Source organism: Schistocerca cancellata, chromosome 2 (assembly GCF_023864275.1).
Source record: "Schistocerca cancellata isolate TAMUIC-IGC-003103 chromosome 2, iqSchCanc2.1, whole genome shotgun sequence".
NCBI classification, from domain to species: Eukaryota; Metazoa; Arthropoda; class Insecta; order Orthoptera; family Acrididae; genus Schistocerca; species Schistocerca cancellata.
Window position 1 is genome coordinate 489,427,766 of NC_064627.1, and position 7,394 is coordinate 489,435,159.

General features: G+C 41.6%; 1 protein-coding gene across 1 annotated transcript in view; it reads right to left on the bottom strand.

Moving 5' to 3' along the window:
- LOC126146350 (uncharacterized) overlaps nt 1–5,412 on the bottom strand; it is a 31,130-nt gene extending 25,718 nt beyond the window's left edge. The window contains exon 1 of the mRNA XM_049915614.1: nt 5,359–5,412. The gene's annotated coding sequence lies outside the window, so the exon portion shown is untranslated. The remainder of the gene's footprint in view (nt 1–5,358) is intronic.
- Between the last annotated feature and the right edge of the window lie 1,982 nt (nt 5,413–7,394).

Below are 7,394 nucleotides of genomic sequence, written 5' to 3' on the forward strand. Positions count from 1 at the left end.
GAAATTAGACGTATGGAGATACTAATTGAGAGCCGCTCTTCCTATGCACGTTTTGTGAATCAACTCTGACAGCGGGTAATATCGGTGGTACGGTATCTACTATTTGTCTTGCTTTAAACAGGGTTTGTCTCCTAAAAATCACGCAGATTTTCTACGGTCTTTCGGCAATATTCGCTACATAGTTTGTGCAACATATAGCTGGTGTCCGCCCAAACACTGCGTATCACGTCGTTCACTCGCCCAGTGCCGAGGGAAGGCGGCGCTTTTGTTTACGATAGAAACAAATTTTAAGTGGAATTTCGACAGAACGGACCAAAGTCTATTGTGATATTCGGTATCGATGTGTGTTAACAGGTCCTAAGACACGAAGAATGACCAGTTTATCAGCAGCACAGCACAGCCCTAGCGCGCGCTATGAAGATGCTGTGTTTACTAGCTGCTGAGGTACTGATTTTTCTTCGTCTTTGACTATTAGTGTTAATACATATCGATAAAAAGAATAGACCACTAGACTAATTTGGGACCGCTCTATCGAACAGGCATGTAAAACTCCGATTTGAAACTCATTCTGTTTGTAGTGGGAAAAACACCGACGCTTTCAGACTGCACCGGGCGTTGTAAGAAAGACGTAACAAGCAAGATTTATTTGGCTCATTCCAGCTACACCTTGGAAAAACGAAATTGAAAATATCGAAACACCAGAGAAATTCTGCTAACGAGCCATAGAAGAGACACCCGGTGTAGATGTGTATTTACCGTACTGTTCTCGATAACTGCGGCAATTACAGAGAAAGAATGGCTTTAGTTAGATAATAATGGAAATAATAACTGATAGATAATAGATTAGAGTTGAGGGGGCGATGTGCTTAAGCCGGCCGGTGTGGCCAAGCGGTTCTAGGCTCTAGTCTGGAACCGCGTGACCGCTACGGTTGCAGGTTCGAATCCTGATTCGTGCATGAATGTGTGCGATGTCCTTAGGTTAGATAGGTTTAAGTAGTTCTGTGTTCTAGGGGACTGATGACCTCAGAAGTCCCATAGTGCTCAGAGCCATTTGAAGTGCTTAACTCGTTGTAGAGATTAGGGGCTGGAGGTGACTACGAAGCGGGGGTGAAGTAGGGGTGAAATGGTGCTGAGGTGTGGGTAGGCGATGGGGAGGGAGTGATAAAGATTGATAGATATCTGTAAGAGGGGGGTTCAAGAGGATGTACATATCGTAATCTGTAGAAATGCTGGAGAACTACCACCAACTTCGTTCAGGATTTTAGAAGCGTGGGACGAAACATTTTCTGACGCGGTCACCAAATAGTTAAATGAGAGTACTTTTGAGTATGTAGCAGAGAAGCGGAATTTAATGAAGGCTGTAATCTCATCACTGGAGTACAGTATTAGTGCGGTAGATGGAGAGGCACAAATTATGTGAAAAGAGGAAGAATATGCAAATGAGCTTGCAAATTGTCAGCTAACGCCAAGAGCCAAAATGTGAATGAAATAATCGGCACGTACAGATATTGACAAAGAAATGGTCGTAAGAAAAATTTAAGTGGGATCGAAGGCGACAGGATTTATGTTTACGTAAATTGTGCAGTTAAGAGGTTATATGCTGCTGGGAGATTTCGTTAAGCTTAAAAGGGTATCCCACAAATAAGAGATACTTCCGAGGGGTGGTCCGAGCAGAAGTGCTGTCCTGAATCACAGTAAGAAGAAACGTACTTTAAAGTGACAATCTGTCCGAGTGACCGAACACTGAAATACGTGACGCTAGATAAGGAAGCAGCTCTCTAAGATAAACCTTCGAACTAACACGACGCCGTGTTACTGGGAAATATTGTTGGAGCTTACTAGATTATTCAGAACAAGATAGCACAGTAAGACAGTAATAACGTTTTCAGCGTAGTTGGCAGTTCCAGATTAAATTACTCCACACATCGTGAAGAGAAGAACAGATGAAAGCTACAATAATCGCCCGGCGTTTGCGGACTTAGAAAAATCACAAAATGCACTGTAGTCAGTTTGACTACTTTGTTTTTATTCATTTGGCCAGATGTTATTAAATGTCAAAATGTTTTAACATGGTTTTAACATTTTGAGAGACCAAAAAACTATGAATTGTAGATTTGAAATAACGCAATAAGCATGACAGTCACGTCGGAAGATCCCGGAGCTCAGCCTGAACTACGTTGTCAATGCCGTCCCGCTGTTCGACTGTTCGAACGATCCTATCCGCTGGAGCAATGCTGTTGCTGCAGAACGTCAGAACGCCAAACATCCAACGTCATCAATATGACGAGCCACACGTCCATGGTGTGGTATAGCAGAGGAGCAGAAGAGATCCACAACAAACCATAATTTATTATTATTCTGGAAATTAGAAACGCCGGTATCTCAGCTAGAATTAAAATTTTAAAATGCGTATGATCGCCATAAACTGAATTCATGTAGAGCACGTCAGTCAGCATGGAAGCACTGTAGAGATGGACGACCTTGGGGAAGTTGGTCTGAGAAACTGACTCCTTGTTGACTTTACAAAACCATGCAATTAAGAAATTGCTGTTTCGAGACGGCTGCTACATTATGCACTTGATACGGAAAATAAAATTACCGCTTTCAGCAGAATCCGACAGGACCGGAATAATGAAATCAAGGCTGCAAAAATACTGCTTACGGACACCCCCTCAAGCAACTATTATTGACAAAGTCGTGTAACGAAATTATCAAAGCTTTATAAGACGACCAACAAATAACAATCTTACATCACTAAACTAGCTTTACGTAGTTACAAAATATAGGAACTTGCTTTTCAAAGTAGCAAATCCACTAGTATTCTGAAAAGCAACCAGTACAGAGGCAAGGGGGTGCTCGTCAAACCGAAGAAAAAATTCGCATCAAGCACAGATGTAAGAAGCTGCACGGAAGCATGGAACGAACGGACATTGCAGTAAATCTGTGGATATTTTCAACACTGCGATCCTTGCTATGTGTAGAGTGGCTGGTAAATTCATGGGAAGTGAGAAAATTGTGACTCTGCATCAATTACGAATATATTCTTACGATCTGTAACGTTTAATGTACGCAAACACATAATTAACTTTAGACAATACGATGTCTAATGCAAAATCCTCTCTAATCCCCTCCAATTCGGAAATATCGTGGAAAACTCAAATCAGGATATTTTAACTACGTTTTGAAACGAAGGATTCGATGAAAGGGGGGCACTGAAGGTGCTAGTCTCATATTTGGTGGGTAGGTAACTTCTCACGATACTTGTGGTTAAATTTTCCCGATTTTCCTTGCTTATTTCCATCGTTATCGTATCGGGGCAAGAAAATTATATCCCCAGTGTAAACGGCTAAATGGCTTTTACTACAAAGTACCACAAACAGTGTAGGGAAATACAGAAGCGTCCGATCTTACCCGTCGGCTTTGACCCATGACGTCACAAATATGGCGGAAACGACCATAAACGACAATTCCAATATGGCGGATATAAAAACATCGCATACGTATCATAAACACTAAAATACACAGGCTTCCCAAAAAGCCTAATGACTAACGGGACAAGCGTGGGAAATTGGGGGTTTTTGGGTGGGGAGAAACTAAATATACACCGACCGCCATACAAAACCACGCAAAACGACGAAAAACGACGAAAAAATCGACATCACAAAACTCACCAAATACCACAAAACACATTCTTATCCGGAATCAGACACTTCCCTTGACCTATATAGCTCAACAATCTCCCGATCCCATCCTCCAATACAAAAATCAAAAAACACAAACCATAGCAAACCAACACTTCCCTTAAACCTACATACATCTACAGCAGCTCCCGATCCCATAAATTGGGATCGAACACTTCCCTTGACCTATATAGCTCAACAGCATCTCCCGATCCCATCCCCCAATAAAAAAATCAAAATACACCGCAAACCATTGCGAACAAACACTTCCCTTCACCTACATGTATCTACAGCAGCTCCCGATCCCATAAATTGGAATCGAACACTTCCCTTGACCTATATAGCTCAACAGCAACTCCCGATCCCATCTCCAATTACAAAAATCGACATACTCCACCAAACAATGAGATTAACACTTCCATCCAGCTATATAGCTCAACAGCAGCTACCAATCCCATATCGACCACTACCCATGACCTATGGACTCAAACACATCTCCCAATACGAATACCAATACCAACCTTCACAGCCACAAATCTCAATGAAACACTTCCCTATACCCAATACACAACACATACGCCAAAAACAAAAAAAAGGGAACTTACCACAAAAAAGTTCCAGCCCCACAAACTAGACAGTCGCCTCAATTACATTCCAAGACACCCAGTTTTTGGGGACAACAGTGACTGATTCAGAGCATGTATTTAAAAGCGGTTTCGGCTAGGAGCCATTACATAAAACCTGTTATTTTACTACAACCTCAACGGAAGCGGTACGATCAGTCATGTAATATGTAGATCATCATCAGAATTTATAATTCTATGTAATTTACACACAGTAATACATCTCAGCAGTGTAACGATACTTTCACGTCGTGTACGAATTTTCCTACGGCAAATCTGTAGAAGAAACATACTGGAGTATGTTTTTCATAAGACACTATTAGCAGATTATGTGATAGAAGTATTTTACTTGAAGCAATATATGACATGAGTATCCGAAAAGAAAACTTTTTGGCAATCTGACTCATGAAGTAAGTTTTTACAGTTAAGTTCATTAAAATTCGGAACTTCCTAAGTGAATGGCTTCGATACAGCTACTAGATTTAACGCGAAAGCTCTTTTCCACCTGGGATTAATTGCTAGAAACAGTATTACTTAACAGTGACACTATCGTCTAAGTAATAGCACAAACAGTAAATGCCAAAGCTCATAAGAGCTCTTGCAGCTCATGATATTAACTGTTTGTAAAAACTTTAGCAATATTCCCTGTTACTGGTAACAAGCACCAAAGTCTGACACTCCAGAATGAGATTTTCACTCTGCAGGGGAGTGTGCGCTGATATGAAACTTCCTGGCAGATTAAAACTGTGTGCCCGACCGAGACTCGAACTCGGGACCTTGCCCGCGAAAGGCAAAGGTCCCGAGTTCGAGTCTCGGTCGGGCACACAGTTTTAATCTGCCAGGAAGTTTCAAAGTCTGACACTTTAAATTTAAGTACTGCACATCCACTGGCATACTGATGGATCTATAAAGCGATAGTTAATCACTTGCCTGGTGTTATATTTTCTGTTTTCCAATTGAAATGCTATATTTTTAAATCAAAAAGTAAATCGTCAAATCTGCTGTAAACTCACATTCTCACGATCAAACAACCATGTCCAGTAAAAATTTATCACCTGGTGTTCGGAGAGAGCGACGACTGAACAGGCGCAGCCTCCGCCAAAACAGGTTCCTCCGGGAACTATGCGCTCTTTCTCTCTCTCTACGGACTTCCTCTAGTAAATGATGCTTTGTTTACCTCCCTACAGATACTGACGCTGCGCCCTCTTACAGCATTGAGAATAACTATGTTGCAAAGTCTGTTTCTGATAAATTACAAATCATTTACTTGTGTAATTTTGTGTTTGTGTGTGTGTGTCTGAGAGAGAGAGAGAGAGAGAGAGAGATAGAGAGAGAGAGAGAGAGAGAGAGAAAGAGAGAGTGTGTACCCGTTGTTGCAGTGAAAATTTTCTTAAGTGCCCAACACAAGCACCAACCGACCAATTGCGTGTACCGCCAACACGAGTCCCGACGGTCTTTCCTCAGTGACCACAGCGCCACAGTCACAAAAGACGAACTTCTCCTAGAACAGCCGACAGCACAACACATGGCACAATGGGTTGATGTGGTCGGGTGTCAGCTGTGTTCGTACCCAACCGACTGCCCGACAAGAAAATTGGTCGGCTGGTTTGTCAGAACGTCTACACATGTCCAGTTCATCGTTCGGTTCGCTGTCAAACTGCTTTCATAAATCTTATACAGAATCTGAAACCACTCTCTAACTTTTATGGAATCCTTCATGCAAGCAGCAGTGCAGTACAGGTCTTAGTTTTCTTTTTAAGAAATGAAAATGATGTATGACAGAAAGAGAGACTAAATAAAATCTAAATGAAAATTGTTGGAAGAGAATCCAAAAGAAAGCCAATCGCGAGGCGTTATTATACCTCATGTCAGTCTTGTTCGAATCGGCTTACAGTAACTTCGTACAATAGCAGTTTTAGCACTGCAGATGTGTGTGTTTCGGAAGGGGGATGCCACCCACTCGGTATTAAGGGAGGGAGAACTAACAGAACTGCACATACTGCAGATAAACAACTAAAGCAGTCCTCAGCCCGAAGGTCTTTTTGAACAAGTATATCCTCCTCGTTAAGTCTTCCCCTGGCCAGTAAAACCCAGACAATTATATGAGAATCTTAACTTTAATCTGAACTTGGAATACCACGACAACTTCGCATTTTTTTCATACATGTAATGACTGAAAAATGATAAATAAGACATGGAAGACCGGCGATGGACTGAAACCCGCATTTTTGGATTTCTATTATCATTGTATTGCATTGAACTGGGGACCCAGAAACGACGGAGAGGTTTTGTCCCCGCCGTAGCCCTCAGTGGTATCAACCGCGTAACAGGATACAGCAGTCCATTCACCCAACAGCCTCCACCACACCGAACCCACGGTTATTGTGCGGTTCCGCCCTCAGTGGAGCACTTCGTTATCGGTCTTCCACGCTTATTACTCCCTCTTGGCTCTTGTACATGTTTAATTTTACCCGTATCTCCCAATAGATTTCCCAAATTTTCCTCAGAATTCCTAACATCTTGCATCATTTGTCACTGCATAACGTTTTTACCAGGTCGACAAGTCCTATGAACGCGTCTTCATTTTTCTTTAGTCTTGCTTCTATTACCAAAAGTGACGTCAGAAATGCCTCTGTGAGCTCTTTACCTTTCCTAAATCCAAACTGATCGTCATCTAACACTTCCTTAGTCTTATTTTCCATTTTTCTATATATTATTCTTGTCAGCAACTTGGATTCATGAGCTGTTAAGCTGAGGGAACGATAATTCTAGCACTTGTCAGCTCTTTTAGTCTTCTAAACTGTGTGGATGATATTTTCCGAAAGTCAGATGATGTGTCGTCAGAGTCATACCCTGTACATTCTACACACCAATGTCAATAGTTGTTTTGTTGCTACTTCCCCGGATGATTTTAGATATTCTGCTGGATTGTTATCTATTCCTTCTGCCTTACCTGATCTTAAGTCTTCTAAATATCTTTTTATTTCTGATCCTATTACTGGATCCCCTATCTTTTCTATATCGACTCCTGTTTCTTCTTCTGTCACATCAGACAAGTCTTCCCCCTCACAGAGGGCTTCAATGTAGTCTT